The following is an 18,748-nucleotide window of genomic DNA, read 5'->3' on the forward strand; positions in this document are numbered from 1 at the left end:
ACGTTTCTTTTAAGAATATAGGAACTTCATAAATTCATTCTTTTTAATAGCTGAGTAGTACTCCATTGTGTAAATGTACCACATTTTCTGTATCCATTCCTCTGTTGAGGGGCATCTGGGTTCTTTCCAGCTTCTGGCTATTATAAATAAGGCTGCTATGAACATAGTGGAGCATGTGTCCTTCTTACCGGTTGGAACATCATCTGGATATATGCCCAGGAGAGGTATTGCTGGATCCTCAGGTAGTACTATTTCCAAATTTCTAAGGAACCGCCAGACTGATTTCCAGAGTGGTTGTACAAGCTTGCAATCCAACCAACAATGAAGGAGTGTTCCTCTTTCTCCACATCCTCACCAGCATCTGCTGTCATCTGAATCTTTGATCTTAGCCATTCTGACTGGTGTGAGATGGAATCTCAGGGTGGTTTTGATTTGGATGTTGAACATTTTTTCAGATGCTTCTCTGCCATTCGGTATTCCTCAGGTGAGAATTCTTTGTTCCTAGCCAAATGGATGGACCTGGAGGGCATTCTCCTGAGTGAGGTAACACAATCACAAAGGAACTCACACAATATGTACTCACTGATAAGTGGATATTAGCCCAAAACTTAGGATACCCAAGATATAAGATACAATTTGCTAAACGCATGAAACTCAAGAAGAATGAAGACCAAAGTGTGGACACTGTGCCTCTTCTTAGAATTGGGAACAAAACACCCATGGAAGGAGTTACAGAGACAAAGTTAGGAGCTGTGACAAAGGGATGGGCCATCTAGAGACTGCCATATCCAGGGATCCACCCCATAATCAGCTTCCAAACGCTGACACCATTGCATACACTAGCAAGATTTTGCTGAAAGGACCCAGATATAGCTGTCTCTTGTGAGACTATGCCAGGGCCTAGCAAACACAGAAGTGGATGCTCACAGTCAGCTATTGGATGGATCACAGGGCTCCCAATGGAGGAGCTAGAGAAAGTACCCAAGGAGCTAAAGGGATCTGCAACCCTATAGGTGGAACAACATTCTGAACTAACCAGTATCCCGGAGCTCTTGACTCTGGCTGCATATGTATCAAAAGATGGCCTAGTCGGCCATCACTAGAAAGAGAGGCCCATTGGACACACAAACTTTATATGCCCCAGTACAGGGGAATGCCAGGGCCAAAAAAATGGGAATGGGTGGGTAGGGAAGTGGGGGGGGGGGGTATGGAGGACTTTTGGGATAGCATTGGAAATGTAATTGAGGAAAATACGTAATAAAAATATATTAAAATTTTTTTAAAAAGAATATAGGAACTGGCCTAAAAGATGAAACTTAGATGCTTTATCAAGATCTTCTGGCAAAAGGAAAACATATTCAAGATGAAGACTGCCCAGAATATAGGAGTCCCCCTGCCTCCTCTGCTCCCATCCCTTCCTTCCCACCCTGCCCTCTCTCACCTCCCTACAAAGCTGAGTCCCCAAAGATGGTCTTTGTCTTGGAAGATGAATGCTTTTGTTCTATCACCTTCCAAAGTTTCTAACCTTGAGCAAACATCTTTTCCATCAACTCATGGCTTTTGAGCAAGGAATTTGTATCAATCATAGACTCACAAAAATAGGGTTAGACAGCTTGGTTCAAGAAGTATGTCTGAAAAATATTATTATAAGCCATAAAAGGTTTTTTTAAATCAACATACAAAAATCAGTAATCTTCATATATGCAAAGAGTAAATTAAGAGAACTGAAGAGAAAGCCTTTATTGTGCCAACCCCCAGAAGGACAAAATGCCGAATGGTAAATTTATTAAAAGATTTGCAAAACCTATGAGGAAAACACTAACATTGTAAAGAGAATTACTCATAAAATGATATATAAATGAATAGAAGACAGGAAAATTAACAATTGATACACATGGAAACACAACACTATTTTTTTTTAAAGATTTATTTATTTTATGTATGTGAGTACACTGTATCTGTACAGATGGTTATGAGCCTTCATGTGGTTGATGGGAATTGAATTTTTAGGACCTCTGCTTGCTCTGGTCAACCCCACTCACTCTGGTCGGTCCCACTCATTTGCCCTAGTCAACTCGCTCAGTCCCTGCTTGCTCTGGCCCAAAGATTTATTTATTATTATAAATAAATACACTGTAGCTGACTTCAGACACACCAGAAGAGGGTGTCAGATCTCATTACTGGTGGTTGTGAGCCACCATGTGCTTGTTGGAATTTGAAGTCTTGACCTTTGGAAGAACAGCCAGTGCTCTTACCCACTGAGCTATCTCGCCAGCCCCTAAAACCTTCAAATCAGTAAATAGATATGAGCTCTTAAGTCAATAAGTCACTTGAAAATAGTAAAATATTACAGGTATACTTCACACCATACCACAAACTCTGTATTAGTCTGAAATTTAAATGAAGGACTCACGAAGATGACTCAATAGGCAAAAAGCAAAGCAAAGCAGATTACTTGAGCTCCATTCCTGGGATCCTAATGAGCAAAGGAGAGAGCAAACCCTCCACATGTTCCCTTGTATGTATACGTACATGTACACAACTTTTTTTTTAATTAAACCATGGGTACTTTTATAACCCGGAACCGTTTTTTAAATTTTTTTAGTGTGATCAAACTCTACCAATAGTAAAAGAAAAAGACTAGCTATAAAATATGAAGTAATTTGCATGGGAGAGAGAAATAAAGGAAAATCATCATAAAAGGTAGGGGAAAAAAAGAAACAAAAAATATACTGTCAGAGGAATCCCAGGGGGTCAGAAGTCTTAAACAGTATTCCTGGAGCATGAGATACTGTCAGAGAGGCAACTCTGACACAGTGTAAATGCTCCTTCAAAAAGGCCTCCAACCTCCACTGCACAGGCAGTGTGGTGTGTTCTTGTGTTTTAGCAGCAAAGATGACAGCCTCAATGTTAGGAAGAATTGTGTGCCTTATTCTCCTGCAGTAAACAGGTCTCAAACCTGTCAGCCTAGGACATCTCAAGGACTACTTCAAGTGCTCACCAACAGATTGGTGGGTCTTTATTAGCCAGAAATTATCTCAGAAAGTGTTTATACTTAACTCCATCAGCTAAAGTTTGCCTAATTGTGCGACTGTGGTAAACCATGTAGTGGGCTCAGACACAAGGAAGACTACTACTACTACTATTACTACTACTACTACTACTACTACTAATAATAATAATAATAATAATAATAATAATAATAATAATGATGAAGTGGGGTAAAAAGACAGCTCAGTTCATGGTCTTACAGAGGACCCAAGTTCAGTTCCTAGCAACCATGCCAGATGGCTCGCAACTTCTTATAACTCCAGCACTAGAGGATTCAGTGCACTTTTGTGGACTCCTCAGGATCCTCCACTCACCTGTGCATCTGGGAGTGACAGCTCAGTGGTTAAGAGCAGTTGCTGCTCTTCCAGTGGACCTGAGTTTGGTTCTAACCGCTCCTGTGGCTCTCTCTTACCTGCACATGCAGTATCCTTTCTGCCCCCATGGCAGTCATTCACATAGAAATATATATATATATATATATATATATATATATATATATATATATATATATATATATATATAATATTTAAATGTCTGGAAAGCTGAGGTATTAGCTAATTTTCTGGTTGCAGGGACAAATACCTGATAAAAAGTAATTGAAGGGAATAAGTTTACAGTTTGAAGGGATAAAATCCATCATGGTAGAGAAGGTATGGCAATAGGAATGTGAGGTGGCCAATGACATTTCACCAGGTTAGAAAAGATCAATATTGGTGACCAACCTGTCTTCTCTGTTTCCATCTTTTACACCCCAGTCTGTGGGATGGTGCTGCTCTTCCTACCTTCATTAATCTGGAAAGCTACTCTCAACATGCCTAGAGTGTATGTCCTATGTGACCCTAAATTCTGTAGACATGCTATTAACCAAGACAGCTACCTCTGACTCAGTCATCCCATCACCTTGTAACTGAGAGAGGCTGCTATCTAACAAGTGTCTCTAACATAGGCAGAATGGCTCGGACAAGAGATGATTTTCAAATCCTCTATGATCTTCATGTAACTGAATGGCTCAAAAGCAAAAGACAAGATAGCCTGATATACACGATAACCATTGCAAAGGTACGGATACATTTTACTTGGTTATAAGAATAGTTGCTTGGTTATATGATTTTGATAGAAATTTAAATCAAGTTATGTGATGACCAATGTTTTTTAAAAGTTTTTTATCTAAAATATAACTATTTTATGCACATAGATCTAGCAATAATCCAAAAAATTTCAAAAAACAAAACAAAAAAAGAACACTTCTTCATTTACAAACTCAACCAACTTCATCTTCTCATCTTCCTGCAAAAGAAAAGAAAAAGCAAGGCTAGCAATAATAATTCCAAGCTAATTTTTTCCTATAAAAAGAAAATTTCTAGTAGTCAGTTTCCTTTCTTTTTTTTCTTCAGGCAGGATTTCTCTGTGTAGCCCTAGCTGTCCTGGAACTCACTCTGTAGACCAGGCTGGCCTTGAACTCAGAAATCTGCCTGGCTCTGCCTCCCAAGTGCTGGGATTAAAGGCGTGCACCACCACTGCCAGCAGTAATCAGCTTCCTTAGACACAGCTTTCTCATGTGGGTGAGGCCTGAGCATCCGAGCTTTTCTCTACACTGTTCGGGCCCCACTACTGCATATCTAGTATTTGGTTTATCTACAGCAGGCCTATTTATCTCAGTGAAGTCACACTATGCGTGCTTTTCTGGGATTCACTGTTTTCCTTCACCATCTTAGGCATCCTCAAATCCTCTCCTTTGTAGGCACTCACTGCATATTCTAGATGCTGCTGTAGCTGTTTCTGCTGGAACCACAAGTATTGCACATGGGCCGAGAGTTGTTGTGTGAACTAGCTACTCATTTATTTCCTTCAGAACTGTACCTGTGGTAAATGCATGAGCCGGAGATGAAGGTGTTCTTACAACAAAAGGAAAACTACAACTCAAGTCTTTATCCTTTCCCGTTATTACAGATTCCAGCTGAAATCTGAATAAAGGCTTGGTTCTAATTACACATCTTAGGTTATTCATTTTGTCTCCCAAGTTCAGGACTCTAGTTACTTCCAGGGGCTGAAGTAAGTAGGAACTTATTTTTAGGTTATGGCTCTATTGAGAGAGTAGCGCAACAATTATTGAAAGGATCTGTATTAGAATTCATTCCAGCCAAGCCCTAGGCTCTTCATTCTGACCCTTGATCCTAAGGCTGAGAATGCTATGTCAAGCTGCCCTAACTAGACAAGCACCTCAGGCAAGCTTACCTTTTTGGGTTCCTGCTCACTTATCTCTGGGCTGAGTCCTTTTTTACATTCATATTAGCCAAGAAGTACATTAAGTTGTTTTTTGGTATTTTATCAGGAAACCTTGATTCTCAGTATGAGGGTGAATCTATCCTCCTAGTACCCAGTGCTATACATGGCACTGGATCTCTTCTCTACACTGTGTGTGCATGCACATGCATATGTGTAAGAGGTTACGGTTTTAGTTGAAATGTACACACATACTCTCAAACTGAAAGGGCAGAAAGGCTAGCTGGGAAGCGCGATCTCTTCTCTGCTGGAGTTCATCTCCAGAGCCAATGACAGTACGACTTTGAGTAACTGAACTTGATAAAAAATGTTAAACAAGCCCTTCCCGTCTACTCCAGCACTGGGGTGCCTTGCCTGCAGAGTCTCCGGACACCCGCAAGGACCCACAAAGGATCCACCACGGGATCCTAAGACCTCTGATGAGTGGAACACAGCTTCTGCCCCAATCCAATCGCGTGGAACCTGAGACTGCAGTAAATAGGGAAGCAGACTTCCTGGGCCTGACCTGGGGCACAAGTCCCTTCCGCCCCACTCGAGCACCGGGGTACCTTGCCAGCGGAGTCACCCAACACCCGCGGAACCTGAGACTGCGGTAAATAGGGAAGCAGACTACCCGGGCCTGACCTGGGGCACAAGTCCCTTCCACCCCACTCGAGCACCAGGGTACCTGCATTAACTAGGGAAGCAGATAACCTGGCCTGATCAGGGGCACAAGTCCTTTCCTGTCCACTCCAGTACCGGGGTTCCTTCTACACGGAGTTTCCAGACACCCCCAATGTCCTCACAGGACACACCACGGGATCTTAAGACCTCTGGTGAGTGGAGCAAAACTTCTGCCAGGAGGCAGATTTGAATACCAGATATCTGGGCACCTTCACTGCAAGAAGAGAGCTTGCCTGCAGAGAATACTCTGACCACTGAAATTAAGGAGAGAGCTAGTCTCCCAGGTCTGCTGATAGAGGCTAACACAGTCACCTGAGGAACAATCTCTAACCAGAGACAACTATAACAACTAGCTTCAGAGATTACCAGATGGCGAAAGATAAACATAAGAATCCTACTTACAGAAATCAAGACCACTCACCATCATCAGAACGGAGCACTCCCACCCCACCTTGTCCGGGCACCCCAACACACCCGAAAAGCAAGACCCGGATTTAAAAGTATAGCTCATGTTGATGGTAGACGACATGAAGAAGGACTTTAATAACTCACTTAAAGAAATACAGGAGAACACAGCTAAAGAGGTAGAAGACCTTAAAGAAGAAAAGCCTCTGAGGCGGCGCCATTTCCGGCTCCAGACAACCGGCCACCTTCCTGGTGAGAGCACAGGGGTCCACCCGGCCCAAGAGGCTTCTGCCTCACGTTCCGTGGGGGCCACCTTGGTTCCGGGACTCCGCGGCGGGCGGTCTGCGGGTGAGAGTGTGGAACACAGAGGCCAGCAGCTTCTGGAACGGGCGAGAGCCACAGAGCCTCTGAGGCGGCGCCATTTTCAGCTCCAGACAACCTGCCACCTTCCTGGTCAGAGCACAGGTGTCCGCACAGCCCGTGAGGCTTCTGCCTCACGTTCCGCGGGGGCCACCTTGATTCTGGGACTCCGCAGCGGGCAGTCTGCAGGCCAAAGCAACACAGCTTCTGGGAAAGATCCTGTTTTGGGCCTTCATCTTCGGCCAGGAGGAGGTCCAAACACCAGATAACTGTGCACCTCCCTGAAAGAGGAGAGCTTGCTTGCAGAGACTGCTCTGACCACTGAAACTCAGGGAAGAGAGCTAGTCTCTCTGGTCTGCTGATATAGTGTAACAAAATCACCAGAGGAACAATCTCTAAACAGAGACAACTATAACAACTAACTCCAGAGATTACCAAATGGCAAAAGGTAAACGTAAGAATCTTACTAACAGAAACCAGGACTACTCACCATCATCAGAACCCAGCACTCCCACTTCGCCCAGTCCAGGGCACCCTAACACACCTGAAAAGCTAGACCTGGATTTAAAAGCATATCTCATGATGATGGTAGAGGACATCAAGAAGGACTTAAATAACTCACTTAAAGAAACACAGGAGAACACTGCTAAACAAGTAGAAGACATTAAAGAGGAAACACAAAAATCCCTTAAAGAATTACAGGAAAACATAACCAAACAGGTAGAAGACATTAAAGAGGAAACACAAAAATCCCTTAAAGAATTGCAGGAAAACACAACCAAACAGGTGATGGAATTGAATAAAACCATCCAAGACCTAAAAAGGGAAGTAGACACAATAAAGAAAACCCAAAGTGAGGCAACAGTGGAGATAGAAACACTAGGAAAGAAATCTGGAACCATAGATGCGAGCATCAGCAACAGAATACAAGAAATGGAAGAGAGAATCTCAGGTGCAGAAGATTCCATAGAGAACATCGGCACAACAATCAAAGAAAATGGAAAATGCAAAAAGTTCCTAACTCAAAACATCCAGGAAATCCAGGACACAATGAGAAGACCGAACCTATGGATAATAGGAGTGGATGAGAATGAAGATTTTCAACTCAAAGGACCAGGAAACATCTTCAACAAAATTATTGAAGAAAACTTCCCAAATCTAAAGAAAGAGATGCCTATGAACATACAAGAAGCCTACAGAACTCCAAATAGACTGGACCAGAAAAGAAATTCCTCCCGACACATAATAATCAGAACAACAAATGCACTAAATAAAGATAGAATACTAAAAGCAGTAAGGGAAAAAGGTCAATTAACATATAAAGGCAAGCCTATCAGAATTACACCAGATTTTTCACCAGAGACTATGAAAGCCAGAAGAGCCTGGACAGATGTTATACAGACACTAAGAGAACACAAATTCCAGCCCAGGCTACTATACCCAGCCAAACTCTCAATCACCATAGATGGAGAAACCAAAGTATTCCACGACAAAACTAAATTCACCCATTATCTCTCCACGAATCCAGCCCTTCAAAGGATAATAACAGAAAAAAACCAATACAAGGACAGGAACCACGCCCTAGAAAAAACAAGAAGATAATCCCTCAACAAAACTAAAATAAGACAGCCACAAGAACAGAATGCCAACTTTAACAACAAAAATAAAAGGAAGCAACAATTACTTTTCCTTAATAACTCTTAATATCAATGGTCTCAACTCCCCAATAAAAATACATAGACTAAGAGACTGGCTACACAAACAGGACCCAACATTCTGCTGCTTACAGGAAACCCATCTCAGGGAAAAAGACAGACACTACCTCAGAGTGAAAGGCTGGAAAACAATTTTCCAAGCAAATGGTCTGAAGAAACAAGCTGGAGTAGCCATTTTAATATCGGATAAAATCAACTTCCAACCCAAAGTTATTAAAAAAAAAAGGAGGGACACTTCATACTCAACAAAGGTAAAATCCTCCAAGAGGAACTCTCAATTCTGAATATCTATGCTCCAAATGCAAGGGCAGCCACATTCATTAAAGACACTTTAGTAAAGCTCAAAGCACACGTTGCACCTCACACAATAATAGTGGGAGACTTCAACACACCACTTTCATCAATGGACAGATCGTGGAAACAGAAACTAAACAGGGACACAGTGAAACTAACAGAAGTTATGAAACAAATGGACCTGACAGATATCTACAGAACATTTTATCCTAAAACAAAAGGATATACCTTCTTCTCAGCACCTCATGGGACCTTCTCCAAAATTGACCATATAATTGGTCACAAAACAGGCCTCAACAGATACAAAAATATTGAAATTGTCCCATGTATCCTATCAGACCACCATGGCCTAAGACTGATCTTCAATAACAACATAAATAATGGAAAGCCAACATTCACGTGGAAACTGAACAACACTCTTCTCAATGATACCTTGGTCAAGGAAGGAATAAAGAAAGAAATTAAAGACTTTTTAGAGTTTAATGAAAATGAAGCCACAACGTACCCAAACCTATGGGACACAATGAAAGCATTTCTAAGAGGGAAACTCATAGCTCTGAGTGCCTCAAAGAAGAAACGGGAGAGAGCACATACTAGCAGCTTGACAACACATCTAAAAGCTCTAGAAAAAAAGGAAGCAAATTCACCCAAGAGGAGTAGACGGCAGGAAATAATCAAACTCAGGGGTGAAATCAACCAAGTGGAAAAAAGAAGAACTATTCAAAGAATTAACCAAACGAGGAGTTGGTTCTTTGAAAAAATCAACAAGATAGATAAACCCTTAGCTAGACTCACTAAAGGGCACAGGGACAAAATCCTAATTAACAAAATCAGAAATGAAAAGGGAGACATAACAACAGATCCTGAAGAAATCCAAAACACCATCAGATCCTTCTATAAAAGCTTATACTCAACAAAACTGGAAAACCTGGACGAAATGGACAAATTTCTGGACAGATACCAGGTACCAAAGTTGAATCAGGATTAAGTTGACCATCTAAACAGTCCCATATCACCTAAAGAAATAGAAGCAGTTATCAATAGTCTCCCAGCCAAAAAAAGCCCGGGACCAGATGGGTTTAGTACAGAGTTCTACCAGACCTTCAAAGAAGATCTAATCCCAGTTCTGCACAAACTATTCCACAAAATAGAAGTAGAGGGAACTCTACCCAACTCATTCTATGAAGCCCCAATTACTCTGATACCTAAACCACAGAAAGATCCAACAAAGAGAGAGAACTTCAGACCAATTTCTCTTATGAATATCGATGCAAAAATCCTCAATAAAATTCTCGCTAACCGAATCCAAGAACACATTAAAGCAATCATCCATCCTGACCAAGTAGGTTTTATTCCAGGGATGCAGGGATGGTTTAATATACGAAAATCCATCAATGTAATCCATTATATAAACAAACTCAAAGACAAAAACCACATGATCATCTCATTAGATGCAGAAAAAGCATTTGACAAGATCCAACACACATTCATGACAAAAGTGTTGGAAAGATCAGGAATTCAAGGCCCATACCTAAACATGATAAAAGCAATCTACAGCAAACCAGTAGCCAACATCAAAGTAAATGGAGAGAAGCTGGAAGCAATCCCACTAAAATCAGGGACTAGACAAGGCTGCCCACTTTCTCCCTACCTTTTCAACATAGTACTTGAAGTATTAGCCACAGCAATTCGACAACAAAAGGAGATCAAGGGGATACAAATTGGAAAAGAGGAAGTCAAAATAACACATTTTGCAGATGATATGATAGTATATATAAGGGACCCTAAAAATTCTACTAGAGAACTCCTAAACCTGATAAACAGCTTCGGTGAAGTAGCTGGATATAAAATTAACTCAAACAAGTCAATGGCCTTTCTCTATACAAAGAATAAACAGGCTGAGAAAGAAATTAGGGAAACAACACCCTTATCAATAGTCACAAATAATATAAAATATCTTGGCGTGACTCTAACTAAGGAAGTGAAAGATCTATATGATAAAAACTTCAAATCTCTGAAGAAAGAAATTAAAGAAGATCTCAGAAGATGGAAAGATCTCCCATGCTCATGGATTGGCAGGATCAACATTGTAAAAATGGCTATCTTGCCAAAAGCAATCTACAGATTCAATGCAATCCCCATCAAAATTCCAACTCAATTCTTCAATGAATTAGAAGGAGCAATTTGCAAATTCATCTGGAATAACAAAAAACCTAGGATAGCAAAAAGTCTTCTCAAGGATAAAAGAACCTCTGGTGGAATCACCATGCCTGATCTAAAGCTTTACTACAGAGCAATTGTGATAAAAAACTGCATGGTACTGGTATAGAGACAGACCAGTAGACCAATGGAATAGAATTGAAGACCCAGAAATGAACCCACACACCTATGGTCACTTGATCTTCGACAAGGGAGCTAAAACCATCCAGTGGAAGAAAGACAGCATTTTCAACAATTGGTGCTGGCACAACTGGTTGTTATCATGTAGAAGAATTCGAATCGATCCATACTTATCTCCTTGTACTAAGGTCAAATCTAAGTGGATCAAGGAACTTCACATAAAACCAGAGACACTGAAACTTATAGAGGAGAAAGTGGGGAAAAGCCTTGAAGATATGGGCACAGGGGAAAAATTCCTGAACAGAACAGCAATGGCTTGTGCTGTAAGATCGAGAATTGACAAATGGGACCTAATGAAACTCCAAAGTTTCTGCAAGGCAAAAGACACCGTCAATAAGACAAAAAGACCACCAACAGATTGGGAAAGGATCTTTACCTATCCTAAATCAGATAGGGGACTAATATCCAACATACATAAAGAACTCAAGAAGGTGGACTTCAGAAAATCAAATAACCCCATTAAAAAATGGAGCTCAGAACTGAACAAAGAATTCTCACCTGAGGAATACCGAATGGCAGAGAAGCATCTGAAAAAATGTTCAACATCCTTAATCATCAGGGAAATGCAAATCAAAACAACCCTGAGATTCCACCTCACACCAGTCAGAATGGCTAAGATCAAAAACTCAGGTGACAGCAGATGCTGGCGTGGATGTGGAGAAAGAGGAACACTCCTTCATTTTTGGTGGGATTGCAGGCTTGTACAACCACTCTGGAAATCAGTCTGGCGGTTTCTCAGAAAATTGGACATAGTACTACCGGAGGATCCAGCAATACCTCTCCTGGGCATATATCCAGAAGATGTTCCAACTGGTAAGAAGGACACATGCTCCACTATGTTCATAGCAGCCTTATTTATAATAGCCAGAAGCTGGAAAGAACCCAGATGCCCCTCAACAGAGGAATGGATACAGAAAATGTGGTACATCTACACAATGGAGTACTACTCAGCTATTAAAAAGAATGAATTTATGAAATTCCTAGCCAAGTGGATGGACCTGGAGGGCATCATCCTGAGTGAGGTAACACATTCACAAAGGAACTCACACAATATGTACTCACTGATAAGTGGATATTAGCCCAAAACCTAGGATACCCAAGATATAAGATACAATTACCTAAACACATGAAACTCTAGAAAAATGAAGACTGAAGTGTGGACACTATGCCCCTCCATAGAAGTGGGAACAAAACACCCTGGGAAGGAGTTACAGAGACAAAGTTTGGAGCTGAGATGAAAGGATGGTCCATGTAGAGACTGCCATATCCAGGGATCCACCCCATAATCAGCATCCAAACGCTGACACCATTGCATACACTAGCAAGATTTTATCGAAAGGACCCAAATATCTCTTAATATCAATGGACTCAATTCCCCAATAAAAAACATAGACTAACAGACTGGCTACACAAACAGGACACAACATTTTGCTGCTTACAGGAAACCCATCTAAGGGAAAAAGACAGACACTACCTCAGAGTGAAAGGCTGGAAAACAATTTTCCAAGCAAATGGTCTGAAGAAACAAGCTGGAGTAGCCATTCTAATATCGAATAAAATTGACTTCCAACCCAAAGTTATCAAAAAATACAAGGAGGGACACTTCATACTCAACAAAGGTAAAATCCTCCAAGAGAAACTCTCAATTCTGAATATCTATGCTCCAAATGCAAGGGCAGCCACATTCATTAAAGATACTTTAGTAAAGCTCAAAGCACACATTGCACCTCACACAATAATAGTGGGAGACTTCAACACACCACTTTCATCAATGGACAGATCGTGGAAACAGAAACTAAACAGGGACACAGTGAAACTAACAGAAGTTATGAAACAAATGGACCTGACAGATATCTACAGAACATTTTATCCTAAAACAAAAAGATATACCTTCTTCTCAGCACCTCATGGTACCTTCTCCAAATTGACCATATAATTGGTCACAAAACAGGCCTCAACAGATTCAAAAATATTGAAATTGTGCCATGCATCCTATCAGACCACCATGGACTAAGGCTGATCTTCAATAACAACATAAATAATGGAAAGCCTACAATCACGTGGAAAATGAACAACAGTCTTCTAAATGATGCCTTGGTCAAGGAAGGAATAAAGAAATTAAAGACGTTTTAGAGTTTAATGTAAATGAAGCCACAACATACCCAAACTTATGGGACACAATGAAAGCATTTCTAAGAGGGAATCTCATACCTCTGGTTGCCTCCAAATAGAAACTAGAGAGAGCACACACTAGCAGCTTGACAACACATCTAAATGCTCTAGAAAAAAAGGAAGCAAATTCACCCAAGAGGAGGAAACGGCAGGAAAAAATCAAACTCAGGCGCAAAATCAACCAAGTGGAAACAAGAACTATTCAAAGAATTAACCAAACGAGAGTTGGTTCTTTAAGAAAATCAACAAGATAGATAAACCCTTAGCTAGACTCACTAGAGGGCACAGGGACAACATCCTAATTAACAAAATCAGAAATGAAAAGGGAGACATAACAACAAATCCTGAAGTAATCCAAAACACCATCATATCCTTCTACAAAAGGCTATACTCAACAAAATTGGAAAACCTGGACGAAATAACAAATTTCTAGACAGATACCAGGTACCAAAGTTAAATCAGGATCAAGTTAACAATCTAAACAGTCCCATATTCCCTAAAGAAATAGAAGTAGTCATCAATAGTCTCCCAGCCAAAAAAAGCTCAGGACCAGATGGGTTTACTGCAGAGTTCTATCAGACCTTCAAAGAATATCTAATTCCAGTTCTACACAAACTATTCCAAAAAATAGAAGTAGAAAGTACTCTACCCAACTCATTCTATGAAGCCACTATTACTCTGATACCTAAACCACAGAAAGATCCAACAAAGATAGAGAACTTCAGACCAATTTCCCTTATGAATATTGATTCAAAAATACTCAATAAAATTCTCGATAACTGAATCCAAGAACACATTAAAGCAATCATCCATCCTGACCAAGTAGGTTTTATTCCAGAGATGCAAGGATGGTTTAATATATGGAAATCCATCAATGTAATCCATTATATAAACAAACTCAAAGACAAAAACCACATGATCATCTCGATAGATGTGCAGAAAGCATTTGACAAGATCCAACACCCATTCATGATAAAAGTGTTGGAAAGATCAGGAATTCAAGGCCCATACCTAAACATGATAAAAGCAATCTACAGCAAACCAGTAGCCAACATCAAAGTAAGTGGTGAGAAGCTGGAAGCAATCCACTAAAATCAGGGACTAGACAAGGCTGCCCACTTTCTCCCTACCTCTTCAACATAGTACTTGAAGTATTAGCCACAGCAATTCGACAACAAAAGGAGATCAAGGGGATACAAATTGGAAAAGAGGAAGTCAAAATATCACTTTTTGCAGATGATATGATAGTATATATAAGTGACCCTAAAAATTCTACCAGAGAACTCCTAAACCTGATAAACAGCTTTGGTGAAGTAGCTGGATATAAAATTAACTCAAACAAGTCAATGGCCTTTCTCTACACAAAGAATAAACAGGCTGAGAAAGAAATTAGGGAAACAACACCCTTCTCAATAGTCACAAATAATATAAAATATCTTGGCGTGACTCTAACTAAGGAAGTGAAAGATCTGTATGATAAGAAATTCAAATCTCTGAAGAAAGAAATTAAAGAAGATCTCAGAAGATGGAAAGATCTCCCATGCTCATGGATTGGCAGGATCAACATTGTAAAAATGGCTATCTTGCCAAAAGCAATCTACCGATTCAATGCAATCCCCATCAAAATTCCAACTCAATTCTTTAACGAATTAGAAAGAGCAATCTGCAAATTCATCTGGAATAATAAAAAACCTAGGATAGCAAAAACTCTTCTCAAGGATAAAAGAACCTCTGGTGGAATCATCATGCCTGACCTAAAACTTTACTACAGAGCAATTGTGATAAAAACTGCATGGTACTGGTATAGTGACAGACAAGTAGACCAATGGAATAGAATTGAAGACCCAGAAATGAATCCACACACCTATGGTCACCTGATCTTCAACAAGAGAGCCAAAACAATCCAGTGGAAGAAAGACAGCATTTTCAACAAATGGTGCTGGCACAACTGGTTGTTATCATGTAGAAGAATGCGAATTGATCCATTCCTATCTCCTTGTACTAAGGTCAAATCTAAGTGGATCAAGGAACTCCACATAAATCTAGAGACACTGAAACTTATAGAGGAGTAAGTGGGGAAAAACCTCGAAGATATGGGCACAGGGGAAAAATTCCTGAATAGAACAGCAATGGCTTGTGCTGTAAGATAGAGGATTGACAAATGGGACCTCATGAAACTGCAAAGCTTCTGCAAGGCAAAAGACACTGTCAATAAGACAAAAAGTTCACCAACAGATTGGGAAAGGATCTTTACCTATCCTAAATCAGATAGGGGACTAATATCCAATATATATAAAGAACTCAAGAAGTTGGACTCCAGAAAATCAAATAACCCCATTAAAAAATGGGGCTCAGAGCTAAACAAAGAATTCTCATCTGAGGAATATCTAATGGCTGAGAAGGACCTGAAAAAATTCTCAGCATCTTTAATCATCAGGGAAATGCAAATCAAAACGACCCTGAGATTCCACCTCACACCAGTCAGAATGGCTAAGATCAAACATTCAGGTGACAGCAGATGCTGGCGAGGATGTGGAGAAAGAGGAACACTCCTTCATTGTTGGTGGGATTGCAAGCTTGTACAACCACTCTGGAAATCAGTCTGGTGGTTCCTCAGAAAATTGGACATAGTACTACCAGAGGATCCAGCAATACCTCTTCTGGGCATATATCCAGAAGATGCCCCAACCGGTAGAAGGACACATGCTCCACTATGTTCATAGCAGCTTTATTTATAATAGCCAGAAGCTGGAAAGAACCCAGATGCCCCTCAACAGAGGAATGGATACAAAAAATGTGGTACATTTACACAATGGAGTACTACTCAGCTATTAAAAAGAATGAATTTATGAAATTCCTAGGCAAATCGTTGGACCTGGAGGGCATCATCCTGAGTGAGGTAACACAATCACAAAAGAACTCAAATGATATGTACTCAGTGATAAGTGGATAGTAGCCCAGAAACTTAGTATACCCGAGATACAAGAGACAATTTGTAAAACACATGAAACTAAAGAAGAACGAAGACCAAAGTGTAGACACTTTACCCCTTCTTAGAATTGGAAACAATCACCCATGGAAGGAGTTACAGAGACAAAGTTTGGAGCTGTGTTGAAAGGATGGACCATCTAGAGACTGCCATATCCAGGGATCCATCCCATAATTAGCCTTCAAATGATGAAACCATTGCATACACTAGCAAGCATTTGCTGAAAGGACCCTGATATAGCTGTCTCTTGTGAGACTAGGCCGGGGCCTAGCAAACACAGAAGTGGATGCTCATAGTCAGCTATTGGATGGATCACAGGGCCCCCAATGGAGGAGCTAGAGAAAGTATCCAAGGAGCTAAAGAGATCTGCAACCCTGTAGGTGCAACAACATTATGAACTAACCAGTACCCTGGAGCTCTTGACTCTAGCTGCATATGTATCAAAAGATGTCCTAGTAGGCCATCACTGGAAAGAGAGGCCCATTAGACAGGCAAACTTTATATGCCCCAGTACAGGGGAATGCCAGGGCCAAAAAGTGGGAATGGGTGTGTAGGGAAGTGGGGGGGGGTATGGGGGACTTTTGGGATAGCATTGGAAATGTAATTGAGGAAAATACGTAATAAAAAATATATAAAAAAATGGTAAACAAAAAACACAACACACTTTTAGTACAAATTATAAATGATGACAATCCAGCTGTCATGTTGGAAAAAGAGTACTTCAGGAGTATCTGTTTCAAGTAGAACTTCCACACCCAAGCACTGGAATACAGGAATCATAGGAAGAGGGAAAAAAAAAAAAAAAGGTATTTTTAAAACCATTATCTCTTAAGTTGCATAGCACTGAATAGGAAAAGAAGATATTTTAATGTTAAAATCCATAATCTGTAATGAATATATAATCATGTTTTTACTTTAAATCAGAGCTATTATCTTTCTGAAACAAAGACTAGATAGAAAAGTGTCACATGAGCACACAGCAACACACAGATTTCACTGCAGCACAGTTAGGATAAAAACAATCAGGCAGGGAAAAATAGGAGATGAGGATACAGTGAACCTAGAGATATTACCTCCAGAACTGCAAATGCAACGGGGCCCAGATAGCATTTCTCACCTGCCACTAGCACAAATTAAAAGCATGAAAGTACTTTGTGTTTTGGGGTATGTGTGCTCTACCACAGTGTGGATGGGAATAAATGACATCAGTTCAATGAAGAGAAGCAATAGTGTCTGAACCTCAGTGGAAACCAACTAATCCACAGCAGAAAGAATCATATATAAAGCCAGTTGGTAAAACGGTTTTGACAGGATTATGGGATAATAATTCTGAAATCATGCACTAGAATTAAACAAACAAGCAAATATTTTCAGATAATGAGAATGAGGCTTCTTACTGATGAAGAAGTTACATATTTAGCAAAGGGGAATGATAAAATGAACTCTGCATCATTAAATTGAAACTAGTGGTATTAGATCAACTCTAATGGATCATGATTTTATTATATATGTAATAAATAAATAAATATAAAAGTATATGTTTATGTGGGTATTGTGTAACAGCTTTCTCCAGGATTAAAACATTCCACTCTAGCCGAAGTGGTGGTGCACCCCTTTAATCCCAGCACCCCTTTAATCCCCCTTTAATCTCAGTGGGCATGAAAGTCTTTTTATTGAAAAAGAGTCAGAGTCGATTGCAAACCTTCCCACAATGCAGGATGGAGTGCGACCCTGATTCCAGAAAGCATTGTGTTTCTAGACAGCACAGTTGGGAATTCTTTGAATATCAGGTGGATAAAGCAAGCCATAATTTTAACAGGATTTCATTTGTTCAGGCAAAATGGTGCAGCTAAGAGGGGAATTCTCCTGATCTTAAGGGTTATCTTTATGGCGCTATCAGAGGCCAGTTTTATGACTGTCTGTGACCTCTGATCACCTCCTTTTTATGTTTCAAACATGGGACCCTAATCTTTTTTGAGTTTGTTATTCCTTTCTCAAAGTGCCAAGGACAGGCAGCAGCCACACCTGGAGATTTTGGCCATTTATTAGAGAGAGTGCTAGTTTATGGTGTAGCAGAGGCAAGGGAGGCTGTCTCAAGCTAGCATTTGTGGCTCCTCAGGGTGTTTTCACTAGAGGGGCTTTATGGGAAGTGCCATTCTAATGACAGACTGGGTTCCCTCAAAGTGGCCAGAGAGGGGGAGGGAGCTCTGTGCTTGCTGCAGGAGGGCGCAGTGCAGAAGCCAATGGTCTGCCTGTATACTCACTGTGCTTGTCACAGACATGAGGGAAAATTAGGAGCTTCTGCGGGAAAAGCACAGAGGCAAACTGTCTGCACACAACATTAAAGTCTCTTTGGTGAGGCTTCCAAGAAACAGGACAATTAACAGAAGAAAGTCAGCATCAGTAATTAGGGGCT

Source organism: Mus musculus, chromosome 8 (assembly GCF_000001635.26).
Source record: "Mus musculus strain C57BL/6J chromosome 8, GRCm38.p6 C57BL/6J".
Taxonomy (NCBI): domain Eukaryota; kingdom Metazoa; phylum Chordata; class Mammalia; order Rodentia; family Muridae; genus Mus; species Mus musculus.